The following is a 25,458-nucleotide window of genomic DNA, read 5'->3' as shown; positions in this document are numbered from 1 at the left end:
CTTTATTAAAATCTATATGCCGGGTCCTACACATCAGTGCATTCATGATATCTCTGACTTTTTCAGTTCTTGAATGGTTCTATTCCCTCAATTAATATATTGAGTGTACCTATTCTGAGGAATGTATTGGTACTCATTTAATGTGAGAAGATGGAAACCCTAGATGATCAACATTTTTGCCTGAGTGATTGCAGGCAAATGAATCCCAAATCCATGTCACTCACTCTTAATTGCTCCATCATAGCACAAGCCCTCCCACCCCAACTGGACATCAGAGCTTCTCAGGCTGATCAAGACAAAGACTCTGGTATGTGATCTTGAGCAAATCTTGCTTCACTGCTCACAGTTCCAATTTACTCAGTAAAATGCAGAACCTTAATAGACGTGGGATTTAAAAAATTGTGCTTATCCAATGCATAAAACGAGTTTTTTGCAAAGGTATTTTAGCCAAAGTAGGAGTGGAACCCGGGGCCCAGATCTTGACTTCTTTGGGCAAAGGGTATTTCCTCCACAAATCAGAACAACCTGCTGGTCTATTTGGTTCCATCATGCAGTGTGTTTTCCTTTTTAGAAAAGTAAATATAAAGTGAAATTAGTGAAAATTAATATACAATGTAGGATTCATAGGACAACTAGTTCTGCTATGAGATGGAGGTGTTACTAATAATTCTTGTGGTAAGAAAAGCCCTATGATTTTGTTACATTATTTATTGACCAAAACAGGGTAGAACATAGCAGTTACCCTGTCAGTGATACCCTGTAAAGTTGAAGAGGACCAACCGCCCCACTTCTCCAAAGGTGGATACCTGCTTTGACAATTCTTTCCTGACCCTATAGATGACCATTAGCCCAACTATCCAGAATGATTGAGTCAATGCTACCAAGGCATTTATTTTAGATAGCTTTCCTACTGCCTTTTCTTTTTTTTTTTAAGATTTTATTTATTTATTCATGAGAGACACAGAGACAGAGAAGCAGAGGTAGAAGCAGGCTCCATGCAAGGAGCCTGATGTGGGATTTGATCCCGGGACTCCAAGATCACATCCTGGGCCGGAGGCAGGCGCTAAACCGCTGAGCCACCCAGGGATCCCCTTGCCATTGCTTTTCTCCTCTTCTTCTTGTGAGATAATTCTCTGAGGCTCTGAAAACTAAACCCCTTGCCTTGCTCCCCAAATTTCAATTACAGACAACCTTAATCCCCAGGATCAGTTAGTTAACAAAAAGGTATGAGGTAATATAGCTAGCAGTAGTAAGAACGATGGCCCAGTATCAGGGATCACGCGAAGTTTTTTTTTTATAACAATTACTTCATCTTGTCCTTACTATAAGCTGTAAGTTGTAGATTACTCTTCTTTTAACAAATGCATCATAGGAGGTTGGCAATTCACCCCAAATTTATAGAGGAGATGAATGGTTAACTTGGAGGTGTGCATGCTGATTTGCTTGCTACCTGAATGATACACTTTGAACCCTGAATAAAGCAACCCTGACCTATAAATAAGGAAATGTACTCTGAAGCTTTGATGCTTCTTGAAGAGGGTCCTAAATAACTGAAGTTGCAATCCAAGACCTCTTCCATTATATGTGGATCGACCATGGACTGTGCTCCCCACTTTTAGCTCTCCTTGCCAGAGAGAGAGCTCTTCCCCCGCTGCCTCTTTATCCTCCTCCCATCCACCTCTGCTAGCAGATGACTCCTCTTTCCAAACCAGGTATCAGTGAATTTCAGATTAATGGCATCCACTGGTCACTGTGTCTCTAGCTCACCTGACTTGATTCAAGAGTTCTTTTTCCACTAATTTGGCCACCTGGACCTGGATTTGGTTGTCACATCAGGGAGTTGGGACCTGATTTTTCTTCTGCCACAGGCTTCTTCCTGAGCCCTTGCCTTGCACCTAATCCTGAGTGAATCTTTAATGAAGCCCCTCATTTTGGACATGAAGCAAAGTTGTTCATCTTCTCTGCAAACATCAGTATTTTACTACCTATGTTGCCCTGAACCTTGCGAAAAGGCTGAGAATGTTCTAGATTACTTGAAACATGTACAAAGACAAAGTCCTCTTTTCAGGAATCTCTAACTTTCCAACCAGCATCCAGTTCTAGCATCAAAGCTTATTTGTTCCCTTCTATAGTTCAAGGAGTCAGATACCCTTCCTGTGGGTATGTAACTATGTGTGTCTTCCAGGGAGTTCAGGCTTTGTTTCCTTGTGATGGAGAACACTGATCTTTGAACATACTTGCCCTGAATTGTTAGTTTCTACAGGGAATTCATTATCTTTGCTATTTCTGTTTTCAAAACCAGGACACCTACTGCCCTTTCACACTCAAAATGATGGCTGTCACAAGTAGAGTAATGAGCATCATCAGGCTGATTTAGAAAAGACTGGAGCAGTGACAAATAATTGTGTCATTGCCAGTAGGAATGGTAGATTGAAGAGAATGAGTTAATTGATTTGCACACCAAACCGATATTTTAGAAATCAAATGCTTTTAAGGCTTTGGGAAAGTACGACCAATTTTTCCTAGAAGTAGATCCTGTTTTCTGCTGCAGAAAGTAATGGTGTGACAACCTGTCTGTCCTCTCTGAGAAAAAGGATTTTGCTGGCTTCAAATTATGCTCTCATGTACAAGTTAGATTTTTACATTGCTCTTCTTTCTATTAGGACCTGAGTATTAAAAGAAAGTCCATTCTCTTGGTGGTTGTTTTGGTCACATTGTTCTAGTGTAGAACACGACTCCTTTGAGGGAGTAAAAAAATGAACGCAAGCAAACTGTTCAAGCAAAACCAAACAGCACCTCAATTGTTGAGAAAAGGGGGTAGGGCTGAAATGTACAGTCTGCACAAAGCATCCCTTCTCTGGTCTCCATTTTACACCTTCAAAATAGCTATTTGCTGGAAGTGTGGGACAGAGACACTTCCTTATTGTGCCTCTATATACACTGAAGAAGAAAAAAAGACTGTGTCAGAATCTAATTGACAGAGTGAAATTGTTTTTACATTCTTTTGTGCTTTGACAGCCAACTCTTATGTTATTTAAAAGGAAATAGGGGTACATGTCTTATGCTAAGAAAATGCTATTTCTTCCCTTATTGTAAAATGAGTGATTTTTGGACAAAAAAGTAGTGCCTTGTTTCACAGACTTCTCAAAACAGAGTTGCAGTTAGATTGCCACAATAACAGATATCTGCCATATAAAGTGAGCCATATTGGATATTAAAATATTCTATTCTCATTAAAAGTAATTCTGGAGGTCACAGTTCAACCCCTTTATTTTACAGATGAATAAACAAATTAAAACTTTGAGAGAGTTAGTGACTTACCAGAGCCCTCCCAGCTCTCCGGATGCTGATTGAAGTAATATGATTGTTCTGTTGCTCCCTACATATGATTAATTATACTTCTTCCATGAACCTCTATACATTTATGGGATTATGACTGTCAAAGAAATTTTGCCCCCTGGAACTACACACATCTGGTAGAAAAGGAAGGCTAAAATAGTTCTACTCCCACCAGTAGAGAGGCCCAGATTTCTTGATTTGGGACCAAGGGGCAGGGGGCTCATGCAGAGTCAGAGTTTCTTTAGAAAAGCACCCAGGGCTTGGCTGAAAGCAGAATTATAAAGAAAATTAAGTCAATCCTTTACATCTTTCCTGTCCTCCTACTTGTAACTTTAGTTCACTTATCCCACTTCCTGGACCAGGATTCTGGTGGAAATTTATGACTGCCTGGGCTATTCGGGGTGGGGGGAATCCTACTGATATTTTCATTTCATTTTTAACATATCAAGGATTTCCTAAACTTCACTGATTTTTTTTTTTTATTCTTGAATATATTTTGTCTTACATGGAAACTGGTTTTTAATATTAAAATGACTACTTCTAATACAGGATAATACTAGGTATACATAGATACATACACATATGTTTTAAACTATAGGTTTTGAGCTAATACACATGCATGCATACACACAAACACACATACACTAGTTTGAAACAGCAATACTGGGGATGTCAGGGTCAGTAGGTAGAGCCTGTGACTCTTGAACTGAAGGTTACGCATTCAAACCCCATGTTGGGTGTGGAGCCTACTTAAACAAAAGCCAAAAACCCAAACCCCAACTGTGATATCATTATTACAAATGCCAACTGGTGAATAAAGTTTTAGATACCCTTTTAGTTCTATATTATCTTAGAATATATCTTAAGGATGGACAATTAAGAACTGTCAGTAAATTTTGTTTGGTTTTTCTCTGAGAGGATTTGTTATCAATTTGTCATACTGTTAGGTTGGTTAATTTGTTTTCAATTTTAGGGCTCTTTTGTTCATTTTGGTTGGATTTACAATTTTAATATATAAAATATTGACATATACCTCAAACCAAAGTCATATAAAAAGGCACACTCGTGCATTACCTCCATACTCTCCCTTCTTCATATGTGTGCCAAATGTAAGCATTTTTATTTTCTGGATTCTCTTTGAGGGCTTTTATTCTGCTTGTTGTTGTTGCAAGTATGTGTTTATTAGGTGTATGTCTTTTTCCTCTTTTTTCTTACTAAACCTAGTGTGTAATTTCCATCGTTCTGTAGCTTGTTTTTTTTTTATTTTTGTACCTTGTTTTCACTTGACACTATATCCTGAAAATTATTCCATATGAGTATAGAGAGATCCTCTATACCCTTTTCTGGGGGGGCGGGTGTAGTATATTACTGCATTCTTTTAATTTTCCAAAATTTATTTCACCAGCTCCTTACTGATCAACACTTGAGAGGTTTCAATTTTTTTTTTAACATTATAGATAATGCTGCAATGAAAGATCTTTTTCCAGTGTCATATTGTGTTTATAGAAAGGGCCTTCGAGATAGATTCCTAGAAATGGGATAGCTGAATCAAAGGCAACATTCATCTGTAATAGTGCTAGAGGTTGCCAATTCTTCTCAATAAGGGAATTATTTTATATTTCCATTATTAATAGCATATGTATTTTCTAAGTTTTGTCAATCCAATTTGTTCTTTTTAATTTGCTAGTCTGATATGTGAGAAATGATACATAATGGTTTTGTTTTACCTTCTCAAACTTACGAGTGAGATAAACATGCTTTCATACATTTAAATGAGTATTTAAGGCTTCTGTTGAAGGCAAGATTTTTTTTTAAGAATAGAGATATAACTCTCATAATAAAATTTTACAAGAATATAATCCTTTCTTAATATCCATTGCATTTGATATTGTAAAAAAATGGGGGATAGTATGTGGAAAATAAAGCTGTTTGGTATATTACTGAAGGTTTCTGAATTTACTGATTTATGGTATTAGTAATTAAGATTTTTTCTTGTAAAAATAGCACATGCTTTTTTATTTGGAAAGTCTGTAAAAGTAAACAGGTCATATCACCTAAGGCAGCACATTTTGGAATATTTCCTTTCAGTCTTTTTAACTCCTTTTCAAGCATTATTGTCCATAGTATTTTTTACATTAATAGACTTTTTTTTTAAGTAGTATATTTAGGTTTACAGAAAAGTTGGGCAGAAAATACACAGAATTCCCATGAACATGGAACATCTCTCCATGCACTTAAGTTTCATTTCTTTTATCAGAGTTTGTGTATATTTTATTAGATTTATACCCAAGTATTTCATCCTTTTTGGCATGAATATAAATTGTGTTGTTTTTAAATTTCAATGTCTAATTGTTCATTGTGATAAATTAGAAAGCAATTGACTTTTCTATGTTAAGTTTGTATCTTGAAAACTTGTCATTATTACTTATTATCAACAGGAGTTTTTTTGTTGATTCTTTGTGGCTTTCTATATAGATAACCAAGTAATCTGCAAACAGTTTTATCTCTTCCTTCCTGATCTGTATATCATTTTATTTTCTTTTGTCTATTGCATTAGTGAGAACTTCCATTACGATATTGAATGGGAATGGTGAGATTGTTTTTCTTGTTTCTGTTCATAGGGAAGAATTTCTGTTCATAGGAAGATATTAGACAACTTCTCACCATTGTTATCTGTAGATTTTGTGTAGATATTCTTTGTCAGGTTGAAAAAGTTCCCTTTTACTTTGTGGAGAAGTTTTATCTTGAATGAATGTTGAATTTTGTAAAATGTTTTTTCTCCATCCAGTAATACAATCACATGATCTTCATTTGCTTGTTGATGGGATGGATTATATTAGTTGATCTTAGATTGTTAAAACAGTCTGGTTTACCTAGAATTAATCTCACTTGATCACAGTACATAATTCTTGTACATTATTGAATTTGGCTTTGCTGAAACTTTGTTAGAGATTGCATCTATGATCATGAGGAATATTTGTAGTTCTCCTTTTTTAAAAAAAAATTTAAAGATTTTATTTATTTATTCATGAGAGACACAGAGAGAGAGGCAGAGACACAGACAGATGGAGAAGCAGGGTCCACGCAGGGAGCCCGATGTGGGACTCCATCCTGGGTCTCCAAGATCACACCCTGGGCTGAAGGCGGTGCTAAACCGCTGAGCCACCCGGGCTGCCCTAGTTCTTTTTTGATAATGTTTTTGTCTGATTTTGATATTATGATGGCTTCACAGGATAGGAAGTATTCCCTCTGCTTCTATGTTGCAGAACAGATTGCAGAGATTGGTATCATGTCTTCTTTAAATATTTGGTGGAATAAATCAGTGAAACCATCTGGGACCAGTGCTTTCTGTTTTGGAAGAAACAATAATGACTGATTCAATTTCTCTACTAAATCCACTCTTACAGTGTCTGTCTTTTAATTGGTATATTTAGACCATTAATATTTAAAGAGATTATTGACATAATTGGGCTAATATATTTTATATTTGTAGCTGTTTTCTATTTATGGATCTTCATACATTTTTGTTTTGTTTTGTTTTTTTGTGCCTTGTCTGGTTTTAACTGAGAATTTCGAATGACTTCCTTTTCTCTACTCTCTTAATGTATTTATTATGCTTTTCTTTTTAAAGTTTTTCATAGTTGCCATGGGCTTTGTAATATACATGTACAATTAACCTAAGTTAGTACACTTACAAATAATGCTATAGTACTTGAGAAGTAGTGCAGGTACATTATAATAGTATTCCCAGTTATTCCCATTTTTGTTATGTTGCTGTCATTCATTTCACTAATCCATAAGGTTTGCCATTATTATTTTGAGCAAAATTTCAATTGTTAGATCAGTTAAGAAAAAGAAAATATTTTATTTTCATTCATTCCATCTCTAATGTTTTTCTCTTCTTTATGTAGATTCTAGCTTCTGAAACATTTCCTTCTCCCTTAAGAAATTCTTAATATTTCTTACCATGCAGATCTACTGGCAAAATATTCTCAATTTTTGCCTGAGAAAGTTTTTGTCTTTTATTTTGAAGAATAATTTTGCTGGATGCAGATTTCTAGGTTAGTTGCCTTTTTTTTTTTTCTTTCAACACTCTTTTCCTTTCTTTTAATCCTTAAAATATTCCATTCTCTGCTTATTTGAATAATCTTTGAAGAAAAATTTGATATAATTTTCATCCTATTCCTTTATCGATAAATGAGTGAGGGATTCTCTGCCCACCCAACCCCACCTTCTTTTAAGATTTTTCTCTTTTTGATTTCCCCTAGTTTGAATATGATGCGACTATGTGTAGGTTTTTGGGTATTTATCATGTTTGGCATTTGAGAATCTGGGATTTGTCATGTGTTATCTGAAATTATTTATGGAAAATTATCAGTCATCATTACTTCAAATATCCTTTATCTTTTGTTCTCTTTCTGATATTTCAAATAATTGTGTGTTAGACCTTTTGTTCCTGGACAATTCTTGAGTATTTTGTTAATTTTGTTTTTCTCTTTACTTTTCAGTTTTAGAAGTCTCTATTGACCTATCTTCAAGCTCATGGAGTCCTTTCTTCATTAATGTCTAGTCTAATGATGAACCCATGAAAGGATATTCTTTACTCCTTTAATAGTGTTTTTGATTTCTAGCATTTCCTTTTTTTTTTTCTCTTAGTGTTCCCATTGTTCTGCTTACATGACTTATCTGTTACTGCATTTTGTCCACTTTTACAATTAAAGGCTTTAGTGTAATAGAATTATTTAAAATTTTTGGTCTAATAATTCCAAAATTTCTGCCATATTTGAGTCTTGTCTGAGGCTTGTTTTTCTCTTCAGCTTGTAGTTTGGCCTTTTAGTGTGCTTTGTAATTTTGTTGTTGTTGTAATTGAGAGCTGGACATAATGTATTGGGTAAAAGGAAGTAAATAGGCTTTTGATGTGAGGCTTTAGATTATCTGGCTATGAGTTAGGGTGTGTTTTACTCTTTACTATGATAAAATTTCTTTTAGTGTCCCTGGTTTGGTCTCTCCTGATGTCTTTGACTTTTCCTAGAGACTTTTTCTCAAAAGTAGTTTGAAGCTTATAGTTCTTTCAGCTATAATCTCCTATAATGCAAAAAGCACAATCAGTATCATTGATATGGTAGTAAAGTATGGGGAGAGGGGAAGTGTTTTGTCCTCCTTTGATTAGATCTCATTCTTTTAGTGAACTTTCACAAATGCTCCTCAGCTTCATTCCCACTACCTCAGAGGAAGAAGGAAGGCAGGCTGGGGTGGGGGTGGGGGGTTCAGGAGTTGGGTATTTACTTTCTCTCACCTCAAAAGTGAGAGGTGGCTGGAGTGTGTATGTTTTCCTTCCTGTAGTAACTTAGGTCCAGAAAAAACCCACTTGGGTTTGGTTTTGGTAAAATACTTTCTCTAGAAGATGGGCTATTTTTTTTTTTTTTTTTTTTAAGTAAACTCTGGATGTATTTCAAAATGGTTACCTTTCTCCTCCCCTTGATAGAAGCTTGAGGGGATTTTTCTAATCTTGAACCTGAAATTCTAGTAGGACTTTAGCAGGTAAGTCATGGAAATGGGGGTAGCCCTCCAAAGCTGAGCCTCCAACAATTTTTATCTCTCAAGATAGTCCATGCTGTGTCTCTGGCAATTAGTCAATTACACTTTAAGAGTTCTTGTCTGTTGGTGGCTCCAGAAGCCATGCTTCTGCTTCTGTTATGTGATTCTGTCTGCCTATATCTCTCCAGTTTGAGGGGAGTTTATTCTACGACCTCAATTTTCTGAAAGATAAAAAAAGAATTGTTGATTTTTCAATTTGTTCAGATTTTTTTTTTCCTTTTTGCAACGATAAGAGTGAGGACTTCTGAGCTCTTTTTCACATGTCTTGCCAGAAACAAATGTATCCTATTGGTTTTTCTTTTCTTTCTTCCTTTTTTTTTTTTTTTTTTTTTTAAATACAAACAGTATAAGAAGGATAATAATCTGGCATATTTACTACTTTATTGTAGTTCTTTGTTAATTTTTGTTAATTTACATAAATGATTTCTTTTTATAAGGATTTTAAAAAATTCTTAGTAATGGGAATTTAAGCATTGACTTTTAAAATACTTAAAAAATTAAAAAATGACTTTAAAAAAATTTCCCTTTCTAAATTAAATAATACAGATTAGAAGAATTTTTATTTTGAATGTAAACTTTATTTTTTCTTGGTATCTGCTGGCCTACATATAAAAAATTCCTTCTTGAAATGCCAATTGAATTTTTTTTCCTACCAAGGGATATTTCCATACATGTAGATATATATTGATTCTGAAAAATAAATCCCTTGGGGAAAAATATTCAAGTTTTATGACTAACTTTTCTCAATGAACATTCTTATTATAATCTTTCTTATATTGTGTGATTTCTCTTTTTATGGACACTTACATTTGTAGTGTTATAACCAATAGAACTTCCCCCAAAATGATTGGTGTTGATGCTCTGGGAAAACCAAATGAGATTTCCATTTCAACCTCAACTTCCTTGTAAAGTAGTAATAAATTGGTATGACTTTAAAATCCACAGATACCGGGACACCTGGATGGCTAAGCATGTCTGCCTTCAGCTTAGGGGTGATCCTGGAGTACCAGGATTGAGTCCCACATTGAGTTCCACATCGGGCTCCCTGCATGGAGCCTGCTTCTCCCTCTGCCTATGTCTCTGCCTCTTTCTTTCTGTGTCTCTCATGAATAAATAGATAAAATCTTTAAAAATCCACAGATACCAAAGTCCTATCTATTGAATCATTTTTTGTTCTGTAAAAGAATGAATGTTTCCAAACTAAAATAATTCTACTATAGTACATGGGAAAATCTTAGTTATAAATGAGGTACATGGAGCCAATATCATCACCACTCTTTAGGGACAAAAGCACATATGGAAACACTTCATGGATTCATTAAATATCAATCTGAAATAACATAACATCAATATTGGTAGCTCAAAAATTATAACAGCTGACAGATGGCAACCAATTAGAGCAATTAGCAATTAACTTTGTGTCCCTGTCCCACCTTCATCCTCCTTCACTTGCTCCATAAATTCCTACAATCTCTGGAAATGTGTCTGAGATTAGTCTCTGCTACAGACCATTGGTAGAATGTATTTAGGCTATTAGAGAAGATGGATTTGGAGAGAAAGAGCATATACCCTAAACAAAGAAATGTACACTAGAACTTTTTTTTTTCTAGAGTGAAAGGGAGTGTTAAAAATATTGTAAAATTTTTGAAATATTTATATATAAACATATTAATAGGCTTCACTATATTGGTAGTCATATAAAATAGTTCAGTTAAAAACATTTTTATATACATTGGGGAATATACAATGGAGAAAGAACAAGTTTCTTTAATAAACAGTGCTTAGCAAATTGGATAGACACATGCAAAAGAATGAAACTGGACCACTATGTTTTACCATAAATAAAATTTAACTCAAATGGATGAAGACTTCAACATAAGACTTGAAACCATACAAATTTCCTAGAAGAAAATGTAGGTGGTGAGGCAACTGACATAGCTTTTCACAGTGATTTTTTTTTATCTGACCCCAAAAGCAGAAGCAACAAAAGCAAAAATTAAGAAGTGAATTTACATTAAACTAAAAAGTTTCTGCATAGTGAGGGAAACTACCAACAAAATGAAAAGACAACTGACTAAATGAAGAAAATAATTACAAATCTTATATATGATAAGGGGCTAAATTCCAAAAGTATGAAGAATTCATAAAGCTCAATAGCAAAACAACTCTCCAAAAACAAAAAGCCAAAACTGATTTAAAAATGGACAAAAGATTTGAAAAGACCTTTTTCCAAATAGGTATATGAAAAGACACTCTACATTATTAATCATGAGAGAAATGAAAATCAAAACTGTAATGAGGTATCATCTCATACTGTTAGAATGGCAATTATCAAAAAGATAAGAAATAACAAGTGTTAGTGAGGATGTGGCAAAAAGGGAACCCTTGTGCACTGTTGGTAGGAATGTAAACTGGTATGACCACTAAGGAAAACAACATGGAGGTTTGTCAAAAAGTTAAAATTAGAACTATGATATGATGTAGCTATTCTACTTCTGAGTATCTGAAAAAAACAAACACTAGTTCAAAAAGATTTATGTACACCTATGTTCATCGCAGCATTATTTATAATAGCCAAGATATTGAAACAATCTAAGTGTCCATTGATGGATGAATGGATATATCTATAGATCTATAAAATTATTATTCAGCCATAAAAATGAAATTTTTTTCATTCACAACAACATCAATGGATCTAAAGGGCATATGTTAAGTGAAATAAGTCTGAGAAAGACAAATACTATATGATTTCTCTTCTATGTAGGACAGGGGCATCATTTAGCTCTTTATCAAGTTCTTCCTTAAAGAAATTAACACAGGCAACTTTAACCTTATATGTGCCTTCCCTTTTAAAACTAATTTTATTTTTGCTATTTCAATTGTTTTCAGTTAGGTGAAGGAACAAAAAGATCACAGACATACACTGGCTCCACTCTCTAAGCCATGGTACCCTACAGAAATACATAATCCTGAAAAAAGTGGGTGAATTTTTAAATTAACATGAATCACTGAGTGCTTTCAAACTGTATGTCCACAGAGCTGTTGCTGCCCAGGTGGGGTGCTTTTGCTAATTCGAAGGTTTCCTAGGAACTAGGTGTTTCTCTTGAATACACCTTTGAAGGATCCTTTGAGGGATAGGAAGAAGAAATAGCATTACCTAAATCCTTGCCATCTAGCTCTTAACACATTACATCTCTAGAAAATTTTCATTTAAATTTTGACTAGAGAGACCATTCTAGTGCTTCAACCTCTCAAAGTTCAACCATAGGTGCTCAGTGTGAAGGAGTATTCCATCATGTTTTGGATAGTTTGGTCAGCCTCTTCATGGAATGTGCTTCCATATGATTAGCTGTCAAGGAATGCCTGAGCAAAACTCTTCCTATAACTTGATGGTATGCCAAAGAGACACTGGCTTGATGAAATATGTGCCATTTATTTCAGATAGAACTCAGTTGTTATTGCTTTTGTTAATTTTGTTAACCCTGTAATGTTATAGGGAATTATCATTTCAATGAAGAAATATAAAATCGTTATCAGCTACAAAACATTCCAATTAGATAGTTTCTAGAACTACATTGCTCCCCAAAGTTTCCTGTAACTCAACATTTGACATAAATTCTGCAGAGGGAAGGTACACTTGAAATTTTGGAAAAGTGGAAGTAGAGAAAGAGTTTCTCTCTTTTGTTTTTTGGACAAAATACCACTTGTTTTTTAGTTCAGAGAGAGACTGAGTATAATTCATTAATATGAATTCATCTCTCAAAAGAATGCCTTTTATGATAAAACAGCTTTTATCTATAGAAGTCCAAAGACTTAAAACAAATGTACAGGCTTCTCCAAAATGGTGTGAACAGCTTGACAGAACTGTACATCATTAACCTGATAACAGCAGTATTATTCCAAATCAATGGTAATGTAGCCTTCTTACACAAAACTTGCAAGATTAGGGCATGATAGCTTTCATTTTCTTCATGTTCTTTTATTCCCTTTTGCCCATACAAGATAAAACAATTATTATTTATCACTCCTTTATTTGTAGCAGAGTCTTCATTCTGTAAAATAATAATAAACCCCTTATGAATTGAAATGGGATACAAGAGCTCACCAGATGTAGCTGTATCTCCCACATGAAAATAAACGGATGTATTCCTTAATCAGAATGAGTCATGTAGACGCGTTTGGCACTGACTAAATCAGGACCTCCAGTTCCCCTGCATGATTTCCTCTTTCCAACCAGACAAAAACCTGCTTTCCCTCCTTTCACACTGGATAACTTTATTTTCACGTGTTCAGTTGAACAAAGCTCAAAAGGAATTCTAAAAGCTTTGCCTATCTCATAAAATGTTTACCATATATCTCTACAGGATGGCAGCTGTACTACCATGTTTCATAATAAGAAATAAAGTGGCCAAGGAAACTCTACTGAGGAGCATAAACAATCATATTGGTGGGAGATTGTTTATTGTCAGCCATGCTCCAATGTCACATTTTTCAGCAATTTTGTTTAAAACTTCATTTAAACAACTGACTGCTATAGAAAATCCTGGACAACTATAGGGCTGCCTCTGTTTCAATCAGTTTGGAGAGTCTGATTGAGTTACTGACATCCCTTAACTTTCTGATTTTGGTAGGGGTACAGATGCGCAGTGCAACAGTCCATCTTTGAGTTTCAATGTATATTTCCATAATTATTACCATAATGATCCAGTATAAGCACAGTTTTTTTAAAAAGGCATTGGTCTTTTTTTCCCCCCCAAACAAATCCTCTTATTTATAACATAATCACCATACTAAGACCTTTTGGGAATTACAGGTAATTAGAAAGTATGTCTAATATGTTAAGACTTTTATTTGTGTGTTTTTATAAGCAGAAATATATTGCAACTTGAAATGATTTACATATATTATTTATTCCTCACAACAGTTCCTTTTATGGGTGACGATACTGAGGTATAGAAATTTCAGCTCTTTCATGAAGGTAACACTACTTATGAGTGGTGGCGACAGATTCCATCCTTTGCCAAATCTGACTACAGAATTCATGTACTTGACTTCTAGCCTGTACTGCTTCATGGGAATCAAGTTCTTTTCATTTTTTTGAAATATTTCTTTCTGCCTTTTCTGAAGGTTTCTGGGTTTCAATGATTCCCACAGCTGTACTGAGCTTCATTAATTCTGGATTCTTGAGTGGTGTAGGGCAGTAGGTGATTGAGAGAGCTATAGACCTGAACATTTCTAGTAATTGCCTTCCTGGAATACTTGCAGTGAAGAGGAAGGAAGTCAGGCATATTCCAGCTTCTTGAATCTGTCATTAAGTCATACTTTGGCATTTCTATACTGACCCACAAATAAACTGTGGTTTTCATCATCAGAATTTAGTACATAGCCATGGTAGTTATTCCTAAACAGAGCTATACTCCTTCTGTGATGACAAATTAGTGACTAAGATGTCACTGGTGGGCAAAGTGTCTTCTCTGAATACAATGCAAAATGTGACCTTGTTAAAAAAAAAAAAACAAAGCTATACATTCTAGAAGGTGGTGAGTCATTGCCACCTGGTGGTTAAAGTGATTTAACCTTCTATGGAGGTAGACAAATCAGCAGTGCCATGGTTGGTTAGTTCACAGCATTTTCCTGACTTGGCAACAAAGATGATTAGTGACATATGGTTTGAAATGGTAAATTCCTACTCAAAATTCATTTACATCTCCCCCAATTTTTTATACTTTATCTCAACTCTTTCTTCCTTCTATCTCAACTCTACCTTTTCTATTTTTATAGAATTAGAAAACTTCCCCAAACTCCAGATTCAGGACTTTGCACAATGCAGTTCATTCTGAGACAGGCTTTTAAATCTCAGATGTCACGAATATATCTTGATTGCCCTGAAGACCTATCTATATATTTTTCAAGGCCATTATTCAAAGATATGTGGTTGTTGAAGAGCTTTGGAATCTGGTATAATTTCAATTTTATATGTAAAGAAATATTTTATGTTTATAAATAAATGTGCTATTTATACACAAAGGTGATATATACATATATAATATAGCCTGCTGGTATTGTCATGATATGATAGAGGCCAGATGTATGATTTGGGGTCCAGAAATAAAAAGCAATTAGTATAGTGAATGTTTAAATTGAATATGAAGACAGTAATTACTGACTCATGACATTAAATATTAGGATAAAAAAGGAGAGGAGCATCAAGAGAAAAATTTATTCAATAGGTATACATCAATTGTAGTCTTGATTTCATTTAATATCAGGGAGATAGTTTGTAGAAAAGAAGAGCATGGTGCTTAAAAGAAAAAAAGACTTTACTTACAAATGCCATAATAGTCACAAAGCGAATGTCCTAGTTACTGCTCAAAACTTTTGCCCCAAGGTAACAAGAGAGCTCACTTAAACCAAGCCAAAATAATCAGCAATCCATGTCCTTCTTTCCTTGGCAATTTTCTGTCTCCGTAGTTGTAGAAACATCATGGAAACTCTTGTGTGTCAGATGAAAGCTTTTCTTTTAAGTTATGGCAATAACTTTGTTCATGTCCCATTCTTTTTTTGTGACAAAATGCCATCTTAGGAAAGGCTCAGTAGAATGTATCCTGCACAGTATGGGGTGTCTAATATCAACCCTTTCCCTTTCTTTTTAGCAGTGATGGAAGTGTTCTGGGGAAGGATTTGAAATGAATAAATTCATATTTTCCAAAGCCATGTGAAAATATACTATGTGATCAATGTTATTAGACAACCACAGAAACAAGTTTGTGCCATTGAGCTAAGCAGATAATACTTTGATGACCATTTTAGAGACCATGCTTCTCCCTAATCTTGAACTCAGTTTCTACACATATATATATTTTTTCTAGTTGTGTAATCATTCATAAAAATATAATAAAAAGGGATTAAGCACCCCTCTCCCTTTTTGTCAGCACCGTATCTCATTGTACATTTTATTTCTACAGGATCCCATAAAGACAGCTATGCATCAGCAGGAAAATATACTTTCAAACATTCAAAGTCAATGATGCAGATAATAGGGAACCAGCATTCTTAGTGTGGGATACATACTGTCCTCCATCCCTGGCCCAGATGTTGGTAACAACCAATAAACTATATTATACACATATATAAAAAAAAGCAGCTTGAAGGAATGGCCTGCTTAGCTAGATTTATTAGGAGAGATCTTTAATATGCCATATGGCAGCTTGGCTCTTCCAAGCCAGGCAGCCCTATGAACGGATTGAAGTGTGATGACTGTCCCCAGCACCAGTGTTGATGCCTCCTCAGGGCAACAAGTGCTTGCTGCAGGATTGTTCCCCTGTGCCATCCGTGTCATGTGCCCTAGTAGTCCATTATGCCTCAATATGTTTTCCATCAGAGCGGAGATTTCTATTACCCCTACTGTTTAGAGAAATCTCTAGACATCTCGGGGGGGGGGGGTGCAGCATGAGAAGGGGCAGGGCTGAGATCCATCATGTTATCTAACATAGCTTTTGCCTTTTATTGAGACACTTCGTATTGGAAATACAAAATAGAGAGTTTGCAATCGTTTTAAAGGCGATCATTCAAGTAAACAGAAAAGTAGCATTGTGTATGTTGCTTGGAATTCCAGAGAGCACAAACCAGATTTCTACTTGAAGGCAGCTGTGTGAGAACTACTTTTCCTTATTAAACATCACACATTCCATACAAAAAGGCTTTTGTTCAGTGATTTGTATTTCTTTGTACTTCCTTTTCTTTAATGTGTAAGCTAGTTTTATCAATTTCTAGAGCTGATAGGGAACAGTCACTGTAATATATATATATTAACTGTATTTTTGCAAGTTAATAGGACAAACACATTTTCTAAGCAAACAACAGGACAACTCCTATGATCTAAACACTATCTTCATGATTTAACTTTTAATCAAGTTTTGGCCATGTCCGGGAACTGGAGTTATGAAAAGGAATGCCAAAATATGTTTTCTAAGTGCAAATTCCACGAAGAGGAGTACCTAAAAATCAAGCCATGAAAAGAACATATATTCCTCATGTAATTCTGCTAAAATAAAAAATTGGAGCCTAATCATGGGTAATATCAGATGAACACAATTTGAGAAACATTCTAAAAAAAAATAACCAACCTTAATCTTCAGAAGCTCCAGGTCATGAAAATCAAAGACAGACTAAAGAAAGTTCTAGAGTGAAGGAAACAAAAGTGGCATGAAAACTAAGACATGGTTCTGAGCTGATCCTTTGGCTATGAAGTATATTACTGCAGCAGTTGATAATACTTGAGGGAGTCTGTGGAATAGATGAAAAAATAATGCAAAATTTCTGATATTGATGGTTGTATTGTAGTTATGTAGGAAATATCCTTTTTTGAAGGATACATAAAATATTCAGAAGTGATGAAGCATTATGCAAAAATTTACTCTCTGATGATTGTAAAAAAAAATTCTATACTAATCTTCAAATTTTCTCTGAATCGAAACTATTTCAAAATAACAAATTTAAGCCAAATTTCGTCTCTAATTCTTTCCTTTTCCTTTTTTTCGGTGGCCCCACAAGGATGGAAACACTTATTAATTCAATCAGTAAAAGCAACTGAATCTGGTTAATTACATTAAAGAGATAACTAGCTAATTACTTATCATTATTTCTGGACTGTATCAGTGCTATAAAATAAAAATAATTATGAAATAATTGTATGGATAAAATGGCATTTAATATTTTAATTTGTTGCTAAATCGTTTGATTAATTTCTAGATAATACACTGAGTAAATGCCACAGAAACAGTCATGAATAGAATTATGCCATTAAAATACAGTGCATGCTGTTCAGTTCAGTGCAAACTTTCTCATTAACTTTTTGAAGTACAATTTTCTCTTTGTAGCAAGGCCAATTTCACCTATAAATACGGCGTCTTTGACAGAAAACTTGTAGTACTGTAGGCACTGTCTTGTTTAGCCTTTGAGCATTAACTGATATTTGAGTAGTGATATTTGCAGAAGAGCTGCTATGGTTTCAAGTTGACAAGCCATTAACTCTTCTTTCCCTAAAGCAACTACTAAACAATTCACTTGGAAATTTTACAATTAGATTTTACACTTAACTGTTTACTGCATATTACTTCATCCTTCCTCTGAAAACTTTGAATTGTTTAAGTATCTCTAATATATCTGTTTTTTAACTGCCAATTTTTAAAATTGATGGGCGATTAATTATAGAATAGTAAATCCAATGTGGGCATGCACTCAGTTTGAATTGTGTTCACGTCTGTATTTAATAGTAGTTTAGTTTAATGTGGAGGACACTTGGGCTTTTGAGCAAATGCATGCTGAATGAAGGAAACTATTGTTAGTTGAGTAGCTGATAGTAGGATTGGTTATAGACTTTTTAATCAGTAAAAGGAAATTATAACTATGCCTAGGCAGGGAATTGGTAAAAATCTTAAAAATCAACAGGTTCAATATCTTTAGTATTCTGTAATGAAGACCCTAGGAATTCTAGAAGCTGTAGGACTGGTCTATGGACCCTCAGGTATTATCAGTGTTTCCTGGTACCACAAGTACCACATATAGACAAAGGGCCATTACAAATATCATGTATAGGAATAAATCTTAAGAGAGTTTCTATGAAGAGTTTTTTCTTTAATACCTCTGCATTATTTTCCTTATATAATTTTATCCTGGTGGCCCATATGAGTTAGGAAACCATGATGGAAAATTAACCTGTAGTCATAAATTAGCAGTTTTAAGCCTATAGGACCTTATTTTTCCATGGAGCTCAAAGCTGTTGATAATTTGGTGCTCTCTTTGCACAGACTTGGCCATTCCATGCCTAAGTATTTTGTCACATTTTTTTCTGTACTCCCAGAAGAATATCTTCAGAGACTGGGCAATTCTCTCTCTCCTTAAGATAAGCAGAACACATATGTCAATCTTATTATATCTAGGTTTTCTCTTCTGAACAGCCTGGGAAAGGTGTGTTGCTTGGGCATTAGAAGAAGGGCAACATTGTTCCCACAGTGATGTTTCTTTAGGTCACTAGCTACTGGGGCCTCTTATGGTGCCTGTTGTAGAATTCCAGCTGTGATCAGAAACTTGTGTTGATGGACCCCTTTAGACCACAAGCAACTTGCCTTTCATATCAGGAGGAAACTTTGTACCTTCAGAGGCCTATACAGATTCAAACCAGAATCTAGAGGAGGTTGGAAAAAGTTCCTTCCCCATTCTGGTCTGAGGGAGTTGTTATGCTTCTTGAGTATAATAAGGAAATCTAAGTTGATGATAGAAGATTTAAAAGCCATAGGAGAATTAAATATATTTCAAGGTCATATCCACTGTTTTTCAAAGAAAAGGCAAAAATTTGAAAATCTTGTTTATTTCCTTTGTTTGTATATTTTGATGATAGAAATATTTTAAATATTTTACATTTTCCTGGTAGGTATTTTGGCAACTTTAGTGCAGGAATGTGGGAAGTCTTTATTTTTCTGTAGTTCTGGGGTATAAGGTCATGAAGAGAAGAAATCATCTGAAGTTTAACTTTCTCCCTTTTAGTTATGACTAGAGCATTTTGGCATTCTAAATATTTCAGTATTGGCTTTTTATTTTTACTTAAAAATATTGACACGTTATTAAAAACAGAAGATTGTAAGCCTTATTTTTAACCAAATTATTTCATATAGCAGCATATTCAATGTATAGAACACATTTAAATTTTAAAAACATTATAGAGGGTAACAAAAACATGAGAAACTCCTAACTCTGGGAAACGAACAAGGGGTAGTGGAAGGGGGAGGTGGATGGGGGGATGGGGTGACTGGGTGACAGGCACTCGCAGGGGGGGCACTTGATGGGATGAGCACTGGGTGTTATACTATATGTTGGCAAATTGAACTCCAATAAAAAATACATATATATTAAAAATAATAAAAAATAAAAACATTTTGATAGAGGGGCACCTCGGTGGCTCAGTCAGTTAAGTGCTTGATTCCAGCTCAGGTCGTGATCACAGGGTTGTGAGACTGAGAGCCCTTCCTCAGGCTCCACTACTGGGCATGCAACCTGCTAAGATCTCTCTGTTTTTCTCTCTCTTTGCTTCTTTCTCTCTTAAAAAGAAATAATAAATAAAAACATTTTGATAGAAAATTGGAGCTAAAATAAATGGTGTTTTAAGAATATATTCAAAGAAAAGAATCTTCTCAAGAAAATTGTAGTAGCAATAAGCATTTTCAAACTTTTCGGCTCTCAATGTTTACTATAAAATCTGGAAATAGGGTATAATATGAAATATCAATTTGAAAGTATTTAATAGAAATGCAAGATTTCTTTTCATTACCTGAAACACCTGGTTAAAAACATTAAGAAACTGAAATAATATTATTGATTTTTTTAAACTCAACCAAATTTTAAGAATGTGGAGCACCTTAAGACTTTCCAAACCCAAAATTATTAAAGTGGATCTAAAATATTAGAAATTAAGGACAAGAAGGAAACAAATCATCTAAACTTTCTCCAAAGCTTAAAAAATTCTCATTTTTGAAAAGCATTTTATTTATTTGAGAGAGAGAGAGCACACGTACAATGAGCAGGGAGAGGGTAGAAGGAGAGGGAAAAGCAGACTCCCTGCTGAGCATGGAGCTGATGGAGGCTCCATCTCAGGACCCTGAGTTCATAACCTGAGTTAAGTCAGATGCTTAAGTGACTGAGCCACCAAGGTGTCTCAAAATTTCTCATGTTTATTAAAAAAATTTTACTGTAACTTTTATAACTATGAGACCGCTTCTGGTAGTGTGCTTATTGCATACTTAGAAACAAATATTGTACCAGCTAAATATTTTATATCATTGGATATCTTTTGAGTCAAGTACACTTAAAATTTTTTTTATGTGTTTAGTTAAGCATGCCCCAATTCTGAATTGATTATATTTAAATATTTTTTATTAGTTTTTGGTTTTTGAATATATTATTCAGTAGAAACAATGATTTAAACAGTGATTTGGATCCTGGCGAATCTTATTTTTCCCCTGTGTTTGGCAGAAAGGTAGCGTGTCTTAATCTGTTTGGGCTGGTATAACAAAATACTATTGAGTGGGAGGTTTATAACTACAAAACTTTATTTTACACAGTTCTGGAGCTTAGAAAGTCCAGGAACAATATGACAGCAGATTCTGTGTCTGGTGAGTACCTGTGTCCGGGTTCATAGTGGGCCATCATTTCACTGTGTCCTCACATGACAAAAGGGCAAGGAAGTTTTCTAAGGTCTCTTTTAGAAGGGTGCTAATCTTATTCAGGAGGACTCTGCCTTCATGCCCTAATCACCTCACAAAGCCCTTATTTCCAAATACCTCAAATTGAGGATTCAATTTCAGCATATGAATATGACACAAACATTCAGTCCATAGCATAGTGTTAGTGCTTTTCTAGACATTAGACAACATCTATAGTTGTATTTCTTGAAGTTCCACCTTAAAATAATGGAGAAACATCTTGGCTCACAGCTGTAGCTTTTCTTATTTGCCTACTTCCATTCCTCATACTCACCTATACTCTTTACCCCTTCTCCAGCTCCTGGGGATGGTTAGATGTTCTAACAGAGGCAGATGTGGAATGTCCTAGCTCTAGAACTAGTAAAGAAGGGGCAAAGGTCTCCCACTGCTCAAGGATGGAGTAGGGTTGTCTTTTGGAAATTGAGGAGGTTGAGGCAGAAGATATGGATTTAACAAATGGAAGAATGGCGGGAGATTCTACCTCTTTTGGGAGACCTGCCATTCAAGGAATGGTCCCGTGGCCAATATAATCAGCAGAATCTCAGGCCCCTTGCTGGACATACAAAATCAGAATCTGCATTTTAATTTAAGAACAATTTAATTGGAGAAGCGTTGGTTGGGAGGAGTGTAAGATTTTATATTAGGGAGTATGTTGTATACTCTCACTCTGCCTTTCTCACTCCAGCATAGTTGCATGTCTTACAAAAGATTTTGGCATTGTTTTGGGAAGCTGACCTAGATCCTCTAGATTTTCACAGAACCACAGAGGCTATTATCATAATTTCTTCTGACTCATGATTCTTTTTCTCCAACTATCAGCCTGAGTCTGCCCCTTGGACTTGGCTTTACTTTCTGTAGTAACTCTTAGATTCTCTTAAAGGCCTTGATGTATTCTCTTTTTACGTGTTCCTCTTTGGATTGACACATTTAGTTTTCTTTCCTTCCCCAGGTTGGTTTCTTAGATTCCAGAACACTAAGTCGATAGCTTCCATGCTTACTGGGCTTAATATACCCTTCAAAGAAGGATTCTGATAATGTCAAGTATCCTTTTGAGGTCAGAAAGCAGATATATATCTTCTTAAGATTAGGCTTTTCAGGGATGGAGAAGAAAGAGGAATAATACTCATATTAGTGATTAGGAATTGTCTTAGTCTGTTTGGGCTTCAGTACAAAATATTGAGTGGCATATCAACAAGAGAAATTTATTTCTCACAATACTGAAGGCTGAAAGTCTGAGATTAGGGTGCCAGTATAGCCGGGTTCTCATGAGGGCCCTCTTCCCAGTTGTATCTTGCCTACTTTTCATGATATCTTCACATGCTAGAAAAGTGTGGAAGCAAACTTTCATGTGATTGGTGATGGGCACTAATCCCGTTTGTGAGGGCTCAACCCTTATGACCTCATCTAATCCTAATTACCTCCCAAAGGCCCCAGCTACTAATATCATTACACTGTGGGGGTACGGTTTCAACATACTAATTTTAGGGATTGTACAAAAGTTCAGACCATGATAGGCAATAGAGGGAAGCCATACATTCTGTGTATGTTAGGGATGAAAGGGCACTGGGGACCCCAGAGAGGTTGAATGACTTGATGAGAATTTCAACGTTAGTGAGAAACTGAAGTTGGTGCCCTGGTCACTAGTTCCCTATCTATCAGCATGGTAACCACCAATTGCTGAGTCTGGTTTGTGTAGTATATTAAATGAATAAAAACATAATAAAAGAAGTATCTTTATTTCAGTTTCTACCATGCACATGGTACTGTATTGAACATATATATAAATACCCATCTATCTCCTACTATATATATTTTTTACTAATTTTTATAACAACTCATCAAGTAGGCATCATTTTTATTTATTTATTTCCAGTAGAATTAATGTTTAGTGTTATATTAGTTTCAGGTGCACAATATAGTGATTTCAACAATTCTATTCATTACTCCATGCTCATTATGATAAGGGTAACTATTTTCCTTATTTTTTAAAAGAGAAAACTAAAGCTCAGGAAAAGGAGGTCATTCACCTAATATCACATGCTCAGTTATTGACAGAATCAGCACTTGAAACCCTGTCTGACTTTAGTCATCTATTTACTATTCCCTTAGCTACTGCCTGGGTCATTAATTCACTTCAAAAGGTAAAAAATATATATGTAGGGTAGTTGATGGCAAAGACCCTGGGGCCAGAACCTGGTACAAATTCTAGCTTTGCTATTTGTGAGGTTGTGTGATCTCCGGAAAGTAATTGTCCCTCAGTTTCCTCAACTGTAAAATGAGATTGATAACCAAAACACTCATGTTATAAAGATTAAGGCACCTAGAAAAGATCTGGTCCATATAAATTGATGTGTTATCTCTAGTTTTTATTTATCATTAAAGATATAATTCTCTCTAAGCATAACTGGAAGTACAGATATTTAATGTTTATTAATTATTTGAGATACTTCTAGAATCCTTTCCCACAGCCACGTGTAGTTGGCATAAACTTTTGTTATAAAGTCATGTGTCAATGACATGAATAATCTAGAGTTTGTAATTTTTGTTTTGATGAATAAGGCTTATAAAATTCAAAACACTTTTTTTGTGTGTGTGTGGGGGGTATATCTTAGGTTAACTGTGCTTATCCTTGCTTTTAATAGATTTCAAAACCAATAGAGTTACTTCTAAAATAATACATTATCCTAACTTGATCTTAAAAGAAGGCATGCCTCATGAAGTGATTCCACATGAGAAAATGCATGGGAAATGAGCATCTAAACTCCTGACTTCCCATATTGAAATTTATAACAAGAAATGGAAAGTTACATAAAGGTTACATGAATAAGGGATCTTTAAAGGGTTCATGCAAAAGCCAAAGCTCCATATATCTGAGAGGAAAGTCCAGATATTCTGAAATAAATCCCACATGGCAACATATATTACAAATTTTTGTTTATAATCAATACTACAATCAGAGATTACTTCATTACTTTAAATCATGCTTGCTCAATGAGCTCATTGACATTCATAGTTATTTATGTTTACTGAGTACCAAAGAAAATTCAGTTGATATGAATGATGTCACACAATAAAAGGACTTGATTGCATATTTGAAATTATATCCTTCAGAAAGGGATATTCAAGAAAGAGCTACAGTTTAAAAATTGTAAGTGCTTAGGAGTACAATAAAGACTAAAGGAAACTATTGTCCTCATACTGTTAAATCAGCATTTTAATTTTTTTTTTTAAATCTCAGAATTGAGCTGAACATTCAGCTCAAAGGTTTTCAGAGAGGCTTCAAAGCTAGTCTCTTTCCACCTTGTGGTTTAAAGCAAAGGCCTCTCAATAATGGAGCAGTTATTTTTTAAGTGGCCTTGAAGATTTGTGATCTTGGGTATAGAATATGTAATAAGCATTGATTGCTTTTATTCTGTTCTAATTTAATTTTACTCTTTGTGTCTTTTTTACCTCAATGCTTTTATGCTAAAGATAAAGATCAAATGAATAAAGTAACCATAAAAGACATATATCAACTCAGAGAACTACATGCTATCTATTTTCAGAAGAAATTCAGCTACTATGGTCAAGTTATATATCCTCTTAAAAAATAGTAGTAGTAGTAGAGCATTTCAATTCCATAGTACACATTTAACTGGCAGTTCTGAGTTTGTCATCCATTTCTGGCAAAATTATCTGGTGAAATGGGAAGGAACAGGAAGTTGTATATACCATACAGCACTGGGTTTGAAAAGTTGGCTTTTGCCATTTGCTATTTGAAGAATATTGGACAAACTCCTTGACTCCTTAATATTTTAGTTTCCTCATCTATAAAGTCATTCATGATGGTTTTACTTCTCAAGGTTCTTGTAAACATTAAATAAAACAATTATAGAAGGCTTGTCTCAGAGTAGATTCATAGGCAATGTCACTTTTTAAAATTGCACAGATTTGAACTTAAAACTCAAGCAAAGGGATAGCTATCTTGAAATTTTCATAAATCTCATATACCAAAAATTTTCAGCAGCTTCCCTTAAGGCAGAAATCCAAACCCATTTTCTTGACTCTTAGCTCTCTTTCTCTAACCATATTCTCTAATTTCTACTTTAAAAGGATATACACACTGGGCCCTGCTTTTGACATCACTTTGGCCTTTTTTTGTCTTGATAAGATTGCTTTTCTTTCATTCTCTTAATTACCAATTTTTCTGGTAAGATCTAGGTCATCAAATGGCTTTTCGGGGCTACCTAAAGACTAAAATCCATAGGATTGTCTTCTTTTTGTG

This window comes from Canis lupus, chromosome 22 (assembly GCF_003254725.2).
Source record: "Canis lupus dingo isolate Sandy chromosome 22, ASM325472v2, whole genome shotgun sequence".
NCBI classification, from domain to species: Eukaryota; Metazoa; Chordata; class Mammalia; order Carnivora; family Canidae; genus Canis; species Canis lupus.
The sequence above is the reverse complement of the archived record's forward strand: the minus strand, read 5'-3'. Positions refer to the sequence as shown.